We start from the raw sequence: 21117 nt of genomic DNA on the forward strand, positions 1-21117 counted from the left end.
AATCCTCCGATCTAACAAAATCAACACACCTATGGCACTTAAGACTTGGTCATATCAGTCTAGATAGGATTAAGAGACTTGTGAGGGATGGTCCACTCCAAGCCTTTGCAATAAGTTCACTACCTACTTGTGAATCCTGAATAGAAGGAAAAATGACTAAGCGACCTTTCTCCGATAAGGGTCGAAGAGCCACTGAGTTGTCGGAACTAATACATTCTGATGTATGTGGTCCGCTCAGCCAACAGGAACGTGGGGGATACGAATACTTCGTTACCTTCACCGATGATTACTCGCGATATGGTTTTGTCTATTTGCTCAAACACAAAACCGAGACCTTTAACGTATTTAAGGTCTTTAGGGCTTTAGTGGAAAAGCAAACTGGCAAAGTGATCAAAACACTTCGATCTGATCGAGGTAGTGAGTATACGTCTGGAGAGTTCGATGACTTTCTTAAAGAAGAAGGAATCGCTTCTCAGCTTACCGCACCTGGCACACCTCAACAAAACGGAGTGTCAGAGAGAAGGAACCGAACTCTTATGGAGATGGTTAGATCAATGATGAGTTACTCATCACTCCCTCTTTCCTTTTGGGGATATGCCCTCGAAACAGCCGCTTACATTCTGAACCAAGTTCTGTCTAAAACGGTTCCTGGTACTCCTTATGAAAGATGGACTGCCCGTAAAGTAAGTTTGGGCCACATCCGAATTTGGGGTTGTCCTGCACATGTGCTAAGGCAAAAGACTAGCAAGTTGGCTAGTAGGTCAGAATTGTGCTTGTTTGTGGGATATCCAAAGGAAACCAAGGGTTTCATCTTCTATAGTCTCAAGGACGATAAGACTTTCGTAAGCACGAATGCTCGTTTCCTTGAGGAGGACTTTATGAAGGATGCAAAACCTAGAAGCAAAATTGTGCTTGAAGAAAAGTTGGGTGAGGAAGCTTCTACCTCATCTGTAAGAACTGTTCTTACCCCAACTGAAACACAACCTAACTCATCAGAATCTCGTCAAGTAGTACTTCGACGTAGTGGGAGGGCTACTCAAAAGCCTGACAGGTACATGTCTTATGGAGACTCTCTCGTAGCCATCTGCGACATGGATGATCCTGTTTCCTATAGCCAAGCGATGGCTTGTTCTGAATCAAACCTTTGGCTTGACGCCAGGAAAGTTGAAATGCACTCGATGTATGTCAACAAAGTCTGGAAACTTGTAGACCTTCCTGAAGGGATTAAACCCGTAGGGTGTAAGTGGATATACAATAAGAAAATGGGTCCTAATGGGAACGTCGAGACGTTCAAAGCACGACTTGTGGCGAAGGGTTATACCCAACAAGAAGGGATTGACTATGAAGAAATCTTTTCGCCAATCGCGATGCATAAATCCATCCGCATACTCCTATCCATAGCTGCAGCTCTCGACTATGAGATCTGGCCAATGGATGTCAAGACAGCCTTTCTGAATGGCAATCTTGATGAGCGCATTTACATGGCTCAACCAGACGGTTTCGTGGAAGAAGGTCAAGAGACCAAGGTTTGTGAGTTGCTTAAGTCCATTTATGGATTAAAGCAAGCATCTAGGTCATGGAATATTAGATTCGATGAAACTGTAAAGAGCTTTGGCTTTGAACAGTCAATAGATGAGCCTTGTGTTTACAAGTTAATACACAAAGGCAAAGTTGTGTTTCTGGTGCTATATGTCGATGATATACTACTCATTGGTAATGACGTCTGTAAGTTATCTGAGGTTAAGGTCTGGCTGGCAAAGACTCTATTGGTCTCTCTTCTTAAAGCACCCAAGAGAATATCATCGACATTACCAATGAGTAATATATCATCGACATATAGTATCAGAAACACAACTTTGCCTTCGTGTATTAACTTTTAAACACAAGGCTCATCTATTGACTGTTCAAAGCCGAAGCTTTTCACAATTTCATCGAATCTAATATTCCATGACCTAGATGCTTGCTTTAGTCCATAAATGGATTTAAGCAACTCACAAACCTTGGTCTCTTGACCTTCTTCCACGAACCGTCTGGTTGACCCATGTAAATGCGCTCGTCAAGATTGCAATTCAGGGAGGCTATCTTGACATCCATTTGCCAGATCTCATAGTCGAGAGCTACAGCTATGGATAGGAGTATGCGAATGGATCTAAGCATCGCGACTGGCGAGAAGGTTTCTTCATAGTCAATCCCTTCTTGTTGGGTATAACCCTTCGCCACAAGTCGTGCTTTGAACGTCTCGACGTTCCCTTCTGGACCCATTTTCTTCTTGCATATCCACTTACACCCTACGGGTTTAATCCCTTCAGGAAGGTCTACAAGTTTCCAGACTTTGTTGACATACATCGAGTGCATTTCAACTTTCATGGCGTGAAGCCGAAGGTTTGATTCAGAACAAGCCATCGCTAGGCTATAGGAAACAGGATCATCCATGTCAGAGACGGCTACGAGAGAGTCTCCATAGGACATGTACCTGTTAGGCTGTTGAGTAGCCCTCCCACTACGTCGAAGTACTACTTGACGAGATTCTGATGAGTTAGCTTGTGTTTCAGTTGGGTTAAGAACAGTTCCTACAAATGAGGTAGAAGCTTCCTCACCCAACTTTTCTTCAAGCACAATTTCGCTTCTAGGTTTTGCATCCTTCATAAAGTCCTCCTCAAGGAAACGAGCATTCGTGCTAACGAAAGTCTTCTCGTCCTCGCGACTATAGAAAGTTAAACCCTTGGTTTCCTTTGGATATCCAACGAACAGACACAATTCTGACCTACTAGCCAACTTGCTAGTCTTTTGCCTTAGCACGTGTGCGGGGCAACCCCAAATTTTGATGCGGCCAAGATTCACTTTACGGCCAGTCCATCGTTCATAAGGAGTACCAGGAACCGTCTTGGACAGAGGACAGAGAGATCTTTAATTTGATTCAAGAATAATTAAATTTTGAATTATAAGCTGAGAGTTATGCCACGTTTACTGCCGGTTTTACTCCAGCTCGAAGAAAACAGAGAGAATTAAAGTTGGTCTCTAAGTGCATAAAAAGAATCGAGTGTGTCGGAACGTTTTAGGAAGTTGTTAAGGCTTTTATTTTTGTTCTATTAACATGGTCATACCATGGTATAAAAGAAATAACACCAAGCATAAAACGATTCAAGCAAATAAAGAAACTAGTAAGACAAGAAAACTAGTCACAAAATTTACTCGAAATTTTCTCAAACTTAAAAACACGTTTTTTAATATAAAAAATTTAAAACTATTAGAACTGATTCTAATGTGTTTATATAACATCCCAAACTCATAGAAAATCAACATGATTTTTAATTCAAAGGCATGACCAATAAATAAAAAAAAAATTTAAGAAAACAATTCTAACTTGTCATAAAATTAGTAAACTTTCGAAAACGATTTTCAAGCTCATAATTTTAATTACATGTACATTGCTGTCGGCCCGTCCCGGACCGACGAGGACAAAAGTGCCACTTCAACCCACACAACCCGCGCAAGGTTTCGGACAGCCACCGGACGGCAAAACCTTGCCTCGGCCATCGGCCGGCCCAAACCCTTCAGCCGGCCAATGGCCGACCCAAGCTCAGCCGGCCATTGGCCGGCCCAAACTTTCAGCCGGCCATTGGCCGATCCAAGTTCAGCCGGCCATTGGCCGGCCCAAACTCTCAGCCGACCAATGGCTGACCCAAGTTCAGCCGGCCATTGGCCGACCTAAACCTTCAGCCGGCCAATGGTCGACCCAAGTTCAGCTAGCCATTGGCCTGCCCAAACCTTCAGCCAGCCAATGGTCGACCCAAGCTCAGCCGACCATTGGCCACCCAAACTTTCAGCCGGCCAATGGCCGATCCAAGTTCAAACGGCCATTGACCGGCCAAAACTCTCAGCCGGCCAATGGCCGACCCAAGTTCAGCCGACCATTGGCCGACCCAAACTTTCAGCTTGCCAATGGCCGACCCAAGTTCAGCCGGCCATTGGCCGGCCCAAACCCTTCAGCCGGCCTATGGCTGACCCAAGTTCAGCCGGCCATGGGCCGGCCCAATCTTTCAGCCGGCCAATGGCCGATCCAAGTTCAACCGGCCATTGGCCGGCCCAAACCCTTCAGCCGGCCAATGGCCGACCCAAGTTATGCCGGCCATTGGCCGGCCCAAACTTTCAGCCGTCCAATGGCCGACCCAAAAAACTCACTCGGCCAAGGGGTTGCCCAAAACACCCCTTGGTCTCCTATAAATACAGTGGTCTGCCCTCTCCCAAAGGTAATCCGAATTTGAGTACTGAAACGCTGCTGAACTCATAACTCACTCGTTTCTCTCAAGTCTCGGCTCTCTAAACGCCTAACCTCTTTTACCGACCTCAATCCTACTAATGTTGAGCGTCGGAGAGGTAAACAGAGGCACCCCCTCTGTTTCGCCTTTGTAGTTCACATTCTCTTTTCCACTTTTTAGGTGTTAAGACGAGACGAGTATCAACAACAGCTAAGGGACGACTTGGGATACCAAGTCCAGTACGCTTGAGCTCGAACGCGATAACTTGGTTCGGCCTTGGGTCGAATAGTTTGGGGCTCCTAAATCATTGTCCAAAAACGAGCGACACCATTTTGGCGCTAGAAGGAGGGGTCTCCCGACTTTGGCGACGCATTCCCTATACTACTCTTCTTCTACCTTTGACGACAAAACTCTCGATAGATGAGTTAATTGTCCGTCACCTCCGCAGCCGACCGAGCGAATAGCTCGAGATAGACCTTGGGAAGCTTGGCAAGCCGGATTGGGGATCAAGGGCCTCGTGAGAACGAGAGCCTACCCCTCAAACCAACCATCCATGAACCGGCTGGCGACGCCAATGACACTCTCCGTGAAGACACGGCCCGGAGACTCTCTGAACTGCTCGAGTGGCCTGGGGTGAATGGCGTACTCATCGCCGACCGCCTCAGCTACAATAACATCGATGACTTCAACCATGACAAGAAAGACCCCAACTACAAGGCAAAATCAAAAACCAACGAGACCAACCTCGACCACGCAACTCAGGAAAGTGAACGCGCACGCGCGCCTTCGAGGGGACACCCTCAGGCGACCGCACCAAGACATTAATCATTGATTGAATGCACACATGCGCCCTCGAGGGGACACCCTCGAGAGACCACATCAAGGCATCAAAGATTGAATAATACTCAAGGACACTCAATCTCAAGGTCACGAAAGAAACGTTCCAACCTCACCATTTGTGTCCAAAACCCCCGGTGAGATGACGACATCGATGGTCACAGCATCCTTCGAGGACGTCACTTGAATGACATACCCTTTCCAGGGGTGATAGGAACGGCCAACAGAGACTTGAGAGACCGCCTCAATTCCCGAAGGGAACCTCATAGGAGTGACTTGATAGTAAAACTCAACGCCCAACGCGAGATCGCAAGAGAAGTCACCTTGGGATACCAACCACCCAACGTTGTTAATCGAGTATCCGACAAGAAGAGCGTTGCCACAATCATCGCACCGGCCGTCGGTCCCGACCCCGAAGCAATCCTTCGTCCCTCTCAACACGACGCCCGACAAGATCCTAAGTTTACACAGAGAGGAGCTGGGATCCCCGCCTCCAATGAAGAGGGACCCCGCAACGCGGGATAGGAGCAAAGAATGCGAGTATCACCGAGACCATGGACACGCGACGGCCGAATGTTACCAACTTATGAAGCCAATTGATTCCTTGATTCGAGGCAGGAATCTCAAAGAATTCGTCGCATTCGCTAGCAAGGTGACAATCGAGACTGAGCGCCCGACTCGTCAAAGAGGAGGAAACATCTACTAGAACAAGCTCCCACCATTTTCAGCCACGATTGTCACAGCTTTCGCCGTTAAACTCGCGCTCCAACTTGCTCGGCTTTGTGATCATTTTATTTTAAGCACGTTATTTTCTTTTTCCTAAGAAGGCCAAGTGCCATGGCAAGCTGTAACAACCTCTTTATTACAATAAAAATTTGCGCTACCTATTGTGACATATTATTGTATATCCCCAGCACGAGAGTTTGCTGCTTTTCGTCTCACAAATGCAAGAAACTCGGGGGGCTAATATGGAGCAATGCTCAATCAAAACAACTAAAAAAATGTATAACAAAGTCTCAAGGGGCCGATGGCAAGGTTCGAGGTCCCGAAGAGAAACAATCAACACACGACCCCTCGAGTTGAGTTAACTCCTCGAGTTGAGTCCCGAGTCCACGAGTCAACTAATAAGTCCTCGTGCCGACTCAATACGTAACTCCTCGAGTTGAGTTCCGCGTCCACGAGTCGACTTATGACTCCTCGTGTTGACTCTCCACGTAACTCCTCGAGTTGAGGTCACTCCTCGAGTTGAGTTCCGAGTCCACGAGTCAACTGATGACTCATCGTGTTGACTCTCCACATAACTTCTCAAGTTGAGGTCACTCCTCGAGTTGAGTCCCGAGTCCACGAGTCGACTGATAAGTCCTTGTGCCGACTCAATACTTAGCTCCTCGAGTTGAGTTCGCTCCTCGAGTAGAGTTCCTAGTCCACGAGTCGACTGATGAATCCTCGTGTTAACTCTCCACATGACTCCTCGAGTTGAGTTCGGAGTCCATGAGTCGACTGACGACTCCTCCTGTTGACTCTCCTCGTAACTCCTCGAGTTGAGTTCACTCCTCGAGTAGAGTATCGAGTCCACGAGTCGACTGATGACTCATCGTGTTAACTCTCCACATGACTTCTCGAGTTGAGTTTTGAGTACACGAGTCGACTGATAACTCCTCGAGTTGAGGTCACTCCTCGTGTTGAGTTCCGAGACAACGAGTCAACTGATGACTCTTCGTGTTGAATCTACACATGACTCCTCGAGTTGAGTCCCGAGTCCACGAGTCGACTAATAAGTCCTCGTGCCGACCAAATACATAACTCCTCGAGTTGAGGTCACTCCTGGAGTTGAGTTGCGAGTCCATAAGTCGACTGAGAACTCATCGTGTTGACTCTACACCTGACTCCTCGAGTTGAGTTCACTCCTTGAGTTGAGTCCCGAGTCCATGAGTCGACTGATAAGTCCTCGTGCCGACTCAATACATAACTCCTCGAGTTGAGATCACTCCTCGAGTTGAGTTCCGAATCCACGAGTCGACTGGTGACTCCTCGGGTTAACTCTCCACATGACTCCTCGAGTTGAGTTCCGAGTCCACGATTCGACTGATGACTCCTTGTGTTGATTCTCCACGTAACTCCTCGAGTTGACGTCACTCCTCGAGTTGAGTTCCGAGTCCACGAGTCAACTGATGACTCCTCGTGTTGACTCTACACCTGACTCCTCGAGTTGAGTTCACCCCTCGAGTTGAGTCCTGAGTCCATGAGTCGACTGATAAGTCCTCGTGCCGACTCAATACATAACTCCTGAAGTTGAGGTCACTCATCGAGTTGAGTTCCGAGTCCACGAGTCGACTCATGACTCCTCGTGTTGACTCTCCACATGACTCCTCGAGTTTAGGTCACTCCTCGAGTTGAGTTTCGAGTCCACGAGTCGATTCACGACTCCTCGTTTTGACTCTCCACGTAATTCCTCAGGTGGAGGTCACTCCTCGAGTTGAGTTACGAGTCCACGAGTCAACTGATGACTCCTCATGTTGACTCTACACATGACTCCTCGAGTTGTGTTCACTCCTCGAGTTAAGTCCCGAGTCCACGAGTCGACTAATAAGTCCTCGTGCCAACTCCATACATAACTCCTCGAGTTCAGGTCACTCCTCGAGTTGAGTTCCGAATCCACGAGTCGACTGATGACTCCTCGTGTTAATTCTCCACATGACTCCTCGAGTTGAGTTCCGAGTCCACTAGTCAACTTATGATTCCTCGTGTTGACTCTCCACGTAACTCTTCGAGTTGAGGTCACTCCTCGAGTTGAGTTCCGAGTCCACGAGTCAATTGATGACTCCTTGTGTTTGACTCTACACCTAACTCCTCAAGTTGAGTCCCGAGTTATGAGTCGACTGATAAGTCCTCGTGCCAACTCAATACATAACTCCTCGAGTTGAGGTCACTCCTCGAGTTGAGTTCTGAGTCTACGAGTCGATTGATGACTCCTCGTGTTGACTCTCCACATGACTCCTCGAGTTGAGGTCACTCTTAGGGTTGAGTTCCAAGTCAACGAGTCGACTGATGACTCCTCATGTTGAGTGTCCACATGACTCCTCGAGTTGAGTTCCGAGTCCACGAGTCGACTGATGACTCCTCGTGTTGCCTCTCCACGTAACTCCTCGAGTTGAGTTTCGAGTCCATGAGTCAACTGATGACTCCTCGTGTTGACCCTACACATGACTCCTCGAGTTGAGTTCACTCCTCGAGTTGATTCCCGAGTCCACGAGTCGACTAATAAGTCCTCGTGCCGACTAAATACATAGCTCCTCGAGTTGAGGTCACTCCTCGAGTTGAGTTGCGAGTCCATGAGTTGACTGAAAACTCCTCGTGTTGCCTCTACACCTGACTACTCGAGTTAAGTTCACACCTCGAGTTGAGTCCCGAGTCCATGAGTCGACTGATAAGTCCTCGTGCCGACTCAATAAATAACTCCTCGAGTTGAGATCACTCCTCGAGTATAGTTCCGAATCCACGAGTCGACTGATGACTCCTCGTGTTAACTCTCCACATGATTCCTCGAGTTAAGTTCCGAGTCCACGAATCGACTGATGACTCCTCATGTTGACTCTCCACGTAACTCCTCGAGTTGAGGTCACTCCTCGAGTTGAGTTCCGAGTCCACGAGTCAACTGATGACTCCTCGTGTTGACTCTACACTTGACTCCTTGAGTTGAGTTCACTCCTCGAGTTGAGTCATGAGTCTATGAGTCGACTGATAAGTCCTCGTGCCGACTCAATACATAACTCCTGAAGTTGAGGTCACTCCTCGAGTTGAGTTTCGAGTCCACGAGTCAACTGATGACTCCTCCTGTTGACTATCCACATGACTCCTCGAGTTGAGTTCGATTGATGACTCCTCGTGTTGACTCTCCACGTAACTCCTGAGGTTGAGGTCACTCCTCGAAATGAGTTCCGAGTTCACGAGTCAACTGATGACTCCTCGTGTTGACTCTTAACATGACTCCTCGAGTTGTGTTCACTCCTCGAGTTGAATCCCGAGTCCACGAGTCGACTAATAAGTCCTCGTGCCAACGCAATACATAACTCCTCGAGTTGAGGTCACTCCTCGAGTTGAGTTCCGATTCCACGAGTTGACTAAGGACTCCTTGTGTTGACTCTACACCGGACTCCTCGAGTTGAGTCCCGAGTCCATGAGTCGACTGATAAGCCCTCGTGCCGACTCAATACATAACTCCTCGAGTTGAGATCACTCCTCGAGTTGAGTTCCGAATCCACGAGTCGCTGATTACTCCTCGTGTTAACTCTCCACATGACTCCTCGAGTTGAGGTCACTCCTCGAGTTGAGTTCCGAGTCCACGAGTCGACTGATGACTGCTTGTGTTGACTCTGCACCTGACTCCTCGAGTTGAGTCCCGAGTCATGAGTCGAGTGATAAGTCCTCGTGCCGACTCAATACATAACTCCTTGAGTTGAAGTCACTCCTCGAGTTGAGTTCTGAGTCTACGAGTCGGCTGATGACTCCTCGTGATGACTCTCCACATGACACCTCAAGTTGAGGTCGCTCTTAGAGTTGAGTTCCGAGTCAACGAGTCGACTGATGACTCCTCGTGTTGACTCTCCACATGACTCCTCGAGTTGAGGTCACTCCTCGAGTTGAGGTGGAGGTAGTAGCATGTACAAGTGCAACCACAACAATGAGGCTGGTTACTAGCGAAGGAACTGTCATACCTACCTCAAAACTAAGGAAAAATGTATTGTACTTGTTACCGAAGCTTGCTTAGTAGCTGATAATGTATCATCATGGATTATTGACTTCGCTGCTTGTCACGACCCGCGAGCGACAGCTCGCCCACGAACCGCGACTGATCAACTCAAATCTGTACATAACTCACATAATTTAAACATAATATCTCATAAGATTATATAATAAAATAGTTTGCGAAAATTCGGGGAAATTTTTCGCTTTTATAACTTAGAGTCTTATAGCGACTCCTATACAAATATGTTCCGGAACGTTTTATCAGAAGATACTAACCCCCGATTAAGAAACCCCATAGCCCATAGGTCAAGGCAATACGCGCTCGGTCTCGGTCTTCAATCTCGTTTCCCGCTTACGAGCTTTTCCCTTATCTACATTACCAAGGGACATAAAACTATGAGTCGAATGACTCAGTAAGTGGGAGTCTATCTATAAAGTAAAACGACTAATGCCATGTGACGTGCAAACAAATACACAAGCATGCAGAATGATTGCTAGATATAACTAGAACATAACATTAGAGTATGACTGACGCGTGATATCACACTCTATCTATTCACTTGTCGTTCTGCAAGATCGTACATCCTCTTCTGCTACGATCTCCACAACGACAATAAGCCAGCCTCAGACCTCGAGCAGCAGTCTTACGGCGGCTTGGGTGTTTTAAGATTGTCTGGGATCCACTAGTGGTACCATCTTCATCTGACGTCGGCGCATGTGTGCCCCCTTGGCACGACAATGAGTTCACTCGAGGCGACTGCTCATTGCTGAATGGGTTCACTCTAGGCGACTGCCCATTACCATCGGGTTCGCTCGTGGCGACTGCCCGTTATCGTTGGGTTCGCTCGAGGCGACTGCCCATTACCATCGGGTTCGCTCGTGGCGTCTTCCCGTATTGTTGGGTTCTTCCCAGTTTTGAGTACTCAGCGCCATACAGACCACCTAGGTCTGCCACAAACACAAGTCGTTGACTTGTGGGTACCACCGACACGAGTTTAATTAAAGTTTGGGTACCCTGCAGCTAGCAGCGTACACGTTAAACTTATATACGGAAGAGCGTAACGGGATAAACCCCGAAAGAAATTATTATTTCCCTTTGAAGCTCGTTAAGTGTTTTAGGTTGAAAGCTCGAAATGTGACTTTCGAACTCTCTACTCCCGATTGAATTCGAGAGTCTATCGCTCTTTCGTCCTCTCGATTCTAACCTACTTCCTAGAGTTAGAAGAGAGTCTAACTATACACAAAGCAAACATGGATGGTTCAAGTTAGCGTTTGAACCTAACGGGCGTACCCGAACTAAGTTTTCAAGCAAGAGTGGCCGAAGCCTTAGCTTTCGAGTTTATTCATTTTAGGTTTTTACCTACTCTTGTTTACTAGCAAGCAAATGCACAAACAAACAGGGTTATACCCTTGGTAAGTAGTTGACTTATGTCTCCTCACTTACCTGGAAAAGATCGTCTGAAAACTTGTTGACTTCCGGAGTTTCCTTGCTTTTCACGCTTCCCGTGACTCTATACATCATGAAGCGTTAACACATCCTGAAGCGTCGAGAAACTAAAACCTGAAGTTGAAATCTCATTAGTCAATGATTCGGGAGAAGCTGACGAGCTTAAGGTTCGTTATCGGGATTCACTGCGAGTCGGTTCAGGGGTTCGAGAATTTAATTCACTTATTTCTTGGCTTTTCGGAATTTAAACTTATTCAAGACTCGTGCGAGTTCGTACCAGAGAACGAGTACGAAATAAAATCCAAATCATTATTTGACGAGTCTTAAATAAATTAAATGAATAATCCGAAAAATCATACAAACCGAGAATTCTGAATTAATTAACCAGAATTTAAATTCTCGAACATTCTTAAATAAATAATCCCTGAATACAATCTCAAATCCAAAATTAAAACTCGAGTCTAACGCTATATAGCGATAAACGACTCACGAGTGAGATCGAGCTCTAAAATCTCTTTCTGAATTCACTACTCTTGGGCTTCGACGCGCTCAGTTTCCACCGATCTCGCTCGATTCTATTCGATCTGTGACTGAGCTGTGAAATTCAGAAATAAACACCGAGTCAATTTACAAATCCAATTCCCGACTCGACTTAGAACCCGAAATCAAAACTTGTCATAAAATTCCATTCCAAACTAAAAAACGAACCAAACTTCAAAACCACTTCCAAATCACTTCTCAATTTCACAATCAACCAAAAATCAAACCGGACATTAACTCAAAATAACACCCCGAGGCTCAAATTTCATCAACCTAACTAGTGAACCAAAGCACATAATCAAGACCAAACTCACGGCCAAAGTAAACACACGGTCAAAATAAGAATTTCAAGACCCAAACAATCTCGGCCAAAACTACTCAGCCAAAGATAAGGCCCACGGCCAAAAATATTTCAAACTCACGTTCATAATTCCAGCTTCAATACCCTGTTTTCAAAAATTCATAACTCACTCAATTCTCAACGGATTTACACGTTCTTGGTCATTTTAGAAACCTCATAACGTCTATTATCCAGCAAAAATATCAACAAATCCAAATTAAATCTGTACCGAACTGACCACGTCAATTTACAGAGGCTGTTCACAGCGAGCTCAAAATTCTCAAATCATTCAAAATCGACTCAATATCACAAATCCGAGCTAGGAACATCATTAATCAAGTCCAACAACCAAATAAAACTCATCAATTCCACTGATTTTAGCTCGGATCAAAAACCCCCAAATATTTGAGCTATGAACCCTAGTTTACAATTCAAACCAAGGAGATGAAATTTCTCACCGAATCAGCGAAATACCACTCACCCACTGCTTCCTCGTCCTCTTCCCGGTGATCTCCCCTTGCTCCGACGTCCCGCTGGTTCACGGCGGCCTCGTTTTTCTTCTCAGGTGGCGCGCGCGGTGATGGAGACTCGGCTGGAGAAGATGGCGCTCGACGAGGAGAAAGGAAGAAGAGGTTGAGGTCGGGTGCTAGTGAAGAGGATTGGTGATGATGGCCGAGCAAGCTTTTGTTGCTTGAATTTTTTTTTTCTTTGTTTCTTCTTGCAGGTGACTCGCGTGAAGAAGGAGAAGAGAACATATATAGCACGTGAAGAAGAAAGAAAGAGAAGAGAGAGAGTGGCCGAAAGAGATAAGGGAAAAGAAGGATAAGATTTCCACGTGGCAGCTTCCCATTGAGCCACACGTCTCCTCAAACAACCCCTCAGAAATCTTTTTCTTTCACTCTCGTCCCTCGCTTTGTTGCACTTAAGTCCTTTCCAAATAAATCCTCTCAAACTCGTCCTTAATTTATAAAAAAAAATAATCATGTAAAATAACCGAGAATTTCTTATTAATTCCCGTTATTTTAAATATATTTAAGGGATTTCGGAATTTATTTTCACTCTAGAGATTTTAAGTCTCCGAGTACGTTCCGAATAAATTTATTCGGAAATAAATATCGAGTTTACTCGAATATCCTTATTCCGAAATTTCATCGACCTTAAATATATTTATGATTATTATTTTTTTTTCTCCAAGATATTTAAAATTTAAGGACGTCTCATGTGCAACAAGAATTTGATTCAAAATAAAACTTGTTTATTTTATTCAAATTCACAAGTCGAGCGTTTACAAAAGTTTATACCTTACACTGCTACTAACCATATTTGCTGCTCCTTGACTGGTTTTAGGAAAAGCAAAAGCTTAGAGGAAGGTGACTTCTGCTTCAAATGGGGTGATGGGAGCTTAGTGTCTGCGAAGAATGTGGGATCTGTGACGCTGTCTTTTGAAGACCGCACTTTAAATTTGAATAATTTTTATTATGTTCCTTCCTTTGGGAAAAACCTAATATCTGTTGCTCGACTTTTTGTGCAAAATTATTGTTTAAACTTTATTAAGAATGGAATTCGTATTTCATTTCCTAATAATTCTTTTGTCACTGATGCATGTATGAAGAATGCTCTTTTTTACTTTTATCTCACTCAACCTTATCTTTTAGACATTGAAATGGATATAGATCTCGTTAGGGAGCCAAAGATGATCAAATTTTCTGATTCCTCCGATCTAACAAACTCAACATATCTCTAGCACTTAAAACTTGGTCATATTAGTCTAGAGATGATTAAGAGACCTGTGAGGGACGGTTCTCTCCAAGCCTCTGTAATAGGTTCACTACCTACTTGTGAATCTTGCATAGAAGGAAAAAGGACTAAGCAACCTTTCTCTGATAAGGGTTGAAGAGCCACTGAGTTGCTGGAACTAGTACATTCTGATGTATGTGGTCCGCTCAGTACACAGGCACGTGGAGGATACGAAGACTTCGTTACCTTCATCGATGATTACTCAAGATATAGTTGTGTATTTGCTCAAACAAAAATCCGAGACCTTTAACGTATTTAAGGTCTTTAGGGCTTTAGTGGAAAAGTAAATTGGAAAACAGATCAAAACCCTTCGATCTGATCGAGAAGGTGAGTATTTGTCTAGAGAGTTCGATGACTTTCTTAAAGAAGAAGGTATCGCTTCTCAGCTAACCGCACCTGGCATACGTCAACAAAATAGTGTCAGAGAGAAGAAACCGAACTCTTATGGAGATGGTTAGATCAATGATGAGTTACTCATCACTCCCTCTTTCCTTTTGGGATATGCGCTCAAAACAGCCACATACATTCTGAACCAATTTCCGTCTAAAACGGTTCCTCGTACCCCTTATGAATGATGGATTGGCCGTAAAGTAAACCTAGGCCGCATCAAAATTTGGGGTTGCTCCGCACACGTGCTGAGGAAAAAGACTAGCAACTTGGCTAGTAGGTCAGAATTGTGTCTTTTCGTTAGATATCCAAAGGAAACCAAAGGTTTCACATTCTATAGTCCCGATGACGACAAGACTTTCGTTAGCAAGAATGCTCGTTTCCTTGAGGAAGACTTTATGAAAGATGTAAAACCTAGAAGCAAAATTGTGCTTGAAGAAAAGTTAGGTGAGGAAGCATCTACCTCATCTGTAAGAACTGTTCTCACCCCAACTGAAACACAACCACACTCATCAGAACTGCGTCAAGTAGTACTTCGACGTAGTGGGAGGGCTACTCAAAAGCCTAACAGGTACATGTCTTATGAAGACACTCTCGTAGCCGTCTCTAACATGGATGATCCTGTTTCCTATAGCCAAGCGATGGCTTGTTCTGAATCAAACCTTATACCTGACGCCAGGAAAGTTGAAATACACTCGATGTATGCCAACAAAGTCTGGAAACTTGTAGACCTTCCTGAATCGATTAAACCCGTAGGTGTAAGTGGATATACAGGAAGGTAAAGTTTTGTTTCTGGTATTGTATGCCGATGATATATTACTCATAGATAATGATGTGGGTAAATTATCAGCGGTTAAGGTCTGGCTAGCAAATGAATTTGATATAAAGGATCTAGGAGAAGCCGCGTACATTCTAGAGATCCAAATCTTTCGAGATCGGAAGAACCGTACTTTGTCGCACTCTCAAGCGTCTTATATTGATAAGGTGATGGATCGCTTTTCGATGCAAGACTCCAACAAGGGCCAAACACCTTTTAGGCATGGAGTCTCACTCTCTAAGGACCAGTCTCCCAAGACTACACAAGAGATTGAAGACATGAGAAAAATTCCTTACGCCTCAGCCGTAGGTTGTCTAATGTATGCTATGCTTTGTACTAGACCAAAAGTCGACGAGCCCATGACCTGTTATTGTGATAACAGTAGGGCTGTCGCTAACTCAAAGGAACCTTGAACCAATAAGCGCATATACATATTAAGAGGAAATACCATTTCATTCGAGAGATCATTCAGCGGGGAGACGTGGAGGTGAAGAAGATCTCAACGGTGTGTTGTCAATGGTGCCCACAAGAAGAGTTGTAGTCTTTATTTTGTACATTTGATGTAATAAAGTCTCACGAATACTCTTGCTTGTAATTGCTTACTCATTAATGTTGTCGCTGTTTTTCGGACAACCATTTAGGAGCCCAAAGTGGTAAGACCCAAGGCCAGACCAAGTGGTCTCACTTCGGCTCGAGCGTGAACTAGGAAGGGAAAACAGAGGGGGTGCCTCTGTTTACCTCTCCAACACTCAACGTTAGTAGGATTGAGGTGGAGTATAGAGGTTTTAGAGGTGGTGAGAGGCCAAACATGAGCAAAACGAGTGAAGTATGAGTTCGACAGCGTTTCGGGACTAAAAAATGGATTACCTTTGGGAGAGGACGGACCTCTCTATTTATAGGCGACCAAGGCGTGTGTTTGGAGAACCCCTTGGCCGAGTGAGCTTCTTGGGTCGGCCATTGGCCAAGTGAACTTCTTGGAAGGTTCACTCGGCCAATGGCCGAGTGAACTATTTGGGAGGTTCACTCGGCCATTGGCCGAGTGAACTGCATGGCCGACTGAGGGTTCACTTGGGCAATGGCCGAGTAAACTGCTTGAGAGGTTCACTCGGCCATTGGACGAGTGAACTGCATGGCCGGCTGAGGGTTCACTCGGCCAATGGCCAGGTGAACTGCTTGAGAGGTTCACTCGGCCATTGGCCGAGAGAACTGCATGGCCGGCTGAGGGTTCACTCGGCCAATGGCCGAGTGAACTGCTTGAGAGGTTCACATGGCCGGCTGAGGGTTCACTCGGCTAATGGCCGAGTGAACTGCTTGAGAGGTTCACTCGGCCATTGGCCGAGTGAACTGCATGGCTGGCTGAGGGTTCCCTCGGCCAATGGCCGAGTGAACTTCATGAGAGGTTCACTCGGCCATTGGCCGAGTGAACTGCATGGCCGGCTGAGCATATGGCCGGCCATGGGCCGGCTGAGCCTTGGACCGGCCATGGGCCGGATGAGCCTTGCCTCAGCCATTGGGTACCTGGCCAATGGCCGGCCCAAGGGTCAGTCGGCCGATGGCCGGCCGTTTGCTCAGCCAGCTCATGGCCGGTCCAAGGGTCAGCCGGCCCATGGGCGGCCATATGCTCAGCCGGCCATGCAATTCACTCGGCCAATGGCCGAGTGAACCTCTCAAGAAGTTCACTCGGCCATTGGTCGAGTGAACCTTCAGCCGGCTGTGCAGTTCACTCGGCCAATGGCCGAGTGAACCTCTCAAGCAGTTCACTCTGCCATTGGCCGAGTGAACCCTCAGCCGGCCATGCAGTTCACTCGGCTAATGGCCGAGTGAACCTTCCAAGAAGTTCACCTCTGGAGAGGTAAACAGAGGCACCCCCTCTGTTTTCCCTTCCTAGTTCACCTATTCTTTCTTCCTTTTCTGGTACTTGGACGAACTCATGGGACATTCATAGCTAAGGGACGATTTGGGATACCAAGTCCGACACGCTCGAGCCGAAGTGAGACCACTTGGTCTGGCCTTGGGTCTAACCACTTTGGGCTCCTAAATGGTTGTCCGAAAAACAGCGACAACATTTTGGCGCTAGAAGGAGGGGATCTCTCGACCTTGGCGACGCATTCCCTCTACCACTCTTCTTCATCCTTCAACGGCAAAACTCTCGATAGATGAGTCAATTACCCGTCACCTCTGCGGCCGACCGAGCGACAAGCTCGAGATACGGCCTCCGAGGTCTCGTGCACCGTCAAAGAGGGCAACCTCGTGACAATGAGAGCCATCCCCAAGACTCGGCGAATGACCCCGAGGCCGCGGTCAGAGAGGACACTGCTCGAGGGCTCGTCGAGCTCCTAAACCGTACCGGCGTCGATGGCGCACTCATCACCGATCTCCTCGGCCATGGCATCGAGGACGACGCCAACCACGACGAGAAGGACCACAACTACGTGGAAAAATCAGGAATCCACCACGCTATTCACGAAAGGGGACGCACACGCACGCTTCCAAGGGGACACCCTCGGGCGACAGCGTCGAGACGTCAACTTTCTAATGAGCACGCACAAGCACCCTCGAGGGGACACCCTCGGGCGACCACGTCAAGGCGTCAAGTGTCGAGTAATGCTCGGGGACACTCGACCTCTCGGTCCCGAAAGGGACGCTCCAAGCTCACCATCCGCGTCCAAAACCCCCGGGGAGATGACGACGTCAATGGCCATGGCGTCAGTCGAGGACGTCACTCGAATGACGTATCCTCACCTAAAGTGATAGGGACGGCCACCGCACTGCGCTCGCCGCCCAGCTCATGAGCCGAAAGGCAGCGAGTCACAAATGGGTTTCAAAGGTTTGCGTCCGTCGGACGTACCTGGTCTAGCCAGCGTCCACGGGAAACCTGGCCACACAAATATGGCACCGCGCTCGCCGCCCAGCTCGTGAGCCGAAAGGCAGCGAGTCACAAATGGGTTTCAAAGGCTTGCGTCCGCCGGACGTACCTGGTCTAGCCAGCGTCCACGGGAAACCTGGCCACACAAATGTGGCACCGCGCTCGCCGCCCAGCTCGTGAGCCGAAAGGCAACGAGTCACAAATGGGTTTCAAAGGCTTGCGTCCGCCAGGCGTACCTGGTCTAGCCAGCGTCCACGGGAAACCTGGCCGCACAAATGTGGCACCACGCTCGCCTCCCAGCTCGTGAGCCGAAAGGCAGCGAGTCACAAATGGGTTTCAAAGGCTTGCGTCCGCCGGACGTACCTGGTCTAGCCAGCGTCCACGGGAAACCTGGCCACACAAATGTGGCACCGCGCTCGCCGCCCAGCTCGTGAGCCGAAAGGCAGCAAGTCACAAATGGGTTTCAAAGGCTTGCGTCCGCCGGACGTACCTGGTCTAGCCAGCGTCCACGGGAAACATGGCCACACAAAAGTGGCACCGCGCTCGCCGACCAGCTCGTGAGCCGAAAGGTAGCGAGTCACAAATGGGTTTCAAAGGCTTGCGTCCGCCGGACGTACCTGGTCTAGCCAGCGTCCACGGGAAACCTGGCCACACAAATGTGGCACCGCGCTCGCCGCCCAGCTCGTGAGCCGAAAGGCAGCGAGTCACAAATGGGTTTCAGAGGCTTGCGTCCGCCGGACGTACCTGGTCTAGCCAGTGTCCACGGGAAACCTGGCCACACAAATGTGGCAACGCGCTCGCCGCCTAGCTCGTGAGCCGAAAGGCAGCGAGTCACAAATGGGTTTCAAAGGCTTGCGTCCGCCAGACGTACCTGGTCTAGCCAGTGGTTACAGGAAACCTGGCCACACAAATGTGGCACCGCGCTCGGCGCCCAGCTCGTGAGCCGAAAGGCAGAGCGTCACAAATGGGTTTCAAAGGCTTGCGTCCGCCGGACATACCTTGTCTAGCTAGCGTCCACGGGAAACCTGGCCACACAAATATGGCACCGCGCTCGCCGCCCAAATGAGTTTGTGAGTCGAAAGGCAGCGAGTCACAAATGAGTTTCAAAGGCTTGCGTCCGCCGGACGTACCTGGTCTAGCCAGCGTCGACGGGAAACCTAGCCACACAAATGTGGCACCGCGCTCGCCGCCCAGCTCGTGAGCCGAAAGGCAGCGAGTCACAAATGGGTTTCAAAGGCTTGCTTCCGCCGGACGTACATGGTCTAGCCAGCGTCCACAGGAAACCTGGCCACACAAATGTGGCACCGCGCTCGCCGCCCAGCTCGTGAGCCGAAAGGCAGCGAGTCACAAATGAGGTTCAAAGGCTTGCGTCCGCCGGACGTACCTGGTCTAGCCAGCGTCCACGGGAAACTTGGCCACACAAATGTGGCAACGCGCTCGCCACCCAGCTCGTGAGCCGAAAGGCAGCGAGTCACAAATGGGTTTCAAAGGCTTGCTTCCGCCGGACATACCTGGTCTAGCCAGCGTCCACAGGAAACCTGGCCACACAAATGTGGCACCGCGCTCGCCGCCCAGCTCGTGAGCCGAAAGGCAGCGAGTCACAAATGGGGTTCAAAGGCTTGCGTCCGCCGGACGTACCTGGTCTAGCCAGCGTCCACGGGAAACCTGGCCACACAAATATGGCACCGCGCTCGCCGCCCAGCTCGTGAGCCGAAAGGCAGCGAGTCACAAATGGGTTTCAAAGGCTTGCGTCCGCCGGACGTACCTGGTCTAGCCAGCGTCCACAGGAAACATGGCCACACAAATGTGGCACCGCGCTCGCCGCCCAGCTCGTGAGCCGAAAGGCAGCGAGTCACAAATGGGTTTAAAAGGCTTGCGTCCGCCAGACGTACCTGGTCTAGCCAGCGTCCAAGGGAAACCTGGCCACACAAATGTGACACCGCGCTCGCCGCCCAGCTCGTGAGCCGAAAGGCAGCGAGTCACAAATGGGTTTCAAAGGCTTGCGTCCGCCGGACGTACCTGGTCTAGCCAGCATCCATGGAAAACCTGGTCACGCAAATGTGGCACCGCGCCCGCCTCCCAGCTCGTGCGCCAATAGGCAGCGAGTTACGAATGTGTTTCAAAGGCCTGCGCCCGCCGGACGTAACTGGTCTAGCCAGTGTCCGCGGAAAACCCGTTCACACCAACGTGACACCAAGGCCCCCCGAGGCTCAAGCCGGGCAAATCGATTACGCCTTCATTGGTAGGTCGAGAAAATAAGCCGCGCACCACCAACAAAGCCGTGCAAATCGATCACGCCTTCATTGGTAGGTCGAGAAAATAAGCCTCGCACGATAAGGCCGTGCAAATCGATCTCGCCTTCACTGGTAGGTCGAGAAAATAAGCCACGCACCATCAAGACGTGCAAATCGATTATACCTTCATTGGTAAGTCGAAAAAATAAGCCGCGCACCACCAACAAAGCCGTGTAAATCGATTACGCATTTGTTGGTAAATCGAGAAAATAAGCCACGCATTGCCAAGCCGCGCAAATCGATTACGCCCCCGTCGGTAAATTGGGAAAATAAGACGCTCACCGACAAAACCATGCGAGTCGACTACGATATTATGTCGAGAACATAAGACACGCAAAACGAAAGACATCGAAAGCCGTCCCTCGCGACGTACAAAGGCCGTCCCTCGTGAAGCACAAAAGCCATCCCTCGCGACGCACAAAAGCCGTCTCTCGCGACGCACCAAAAGCCCTCTCGTGGCAGGCTCACAAGCCCGAGGGCGTTTGTCCCAAGTCCGCACGTCAGCGGAAGTACTGAGTTTCCACTCGACCAGAAACTCGGGGGGCTAATGTTGTCGGCCCGTCTCGGACCGACGAGGACAAAGGCGTCACTTTGACCCATGCTGTTGGAACCGATCTAGGGTTTAAGAAAATAATTAACACTTCGGTAAGCGGCGCAAGTTTAAAAAATTTCTTTTACAAGTAAAAATAGTTTTTTACTAACCTAGACAAAGTGCAAGTACATGTAATTAAAAACTAATATGAGCTAAGAAGTTTACTAACCTTTCTTGAAGCTTGATCTTTGAGAA

At 48.2% G+C, this 21117-nt stretch overlaps 1 long non-coding RNA gene across 2 annotated transcripts; it reads right to left on the reverse strand.

Moving 5' to 3' along the window:
• Positions 1-9910: 9910 nt before the first annotated feature.
• On the reverse strand, positions 9911-13269 carry LOC149389946 (uncharacterized). Of its 2 annotated transcripts, XR_016301085.1 has the most exons (4): positions 12628-13006; positions 11780-11884; positions 11287-11403; positions 9911-10213 (listed from the first exon to the last, which is right to left on the reverse strand). It is a non-coding gene; the product is annotated as an uncharacterized LOC149389946 (long non-coding RNA). The 2 variants fall into 2 exon arrangements; XR_016301084.1 differs by having other exon boundaries at positions 11780-13269.
• Positions 13270-21117: the final 7848 nt, after the last annotated feature.

Source organism: Urtica dioica, chromosome 8 (genome assembly GCF_054948205.1).
Source record: "Urtica dioica subsp. dioica isolate 48M chromosome 8, U.dioica_male_clone48M_v1_H2, whole genome shotgun sequence".
In the NCBI taxonomy this organism is placed as follows: domain Eukaryota; kingdom Viridiplantae; phylum Streptophyta; class Magnoliopsida; order Rosales; family Urticaceae; genus Urtica; species Urtica dioica.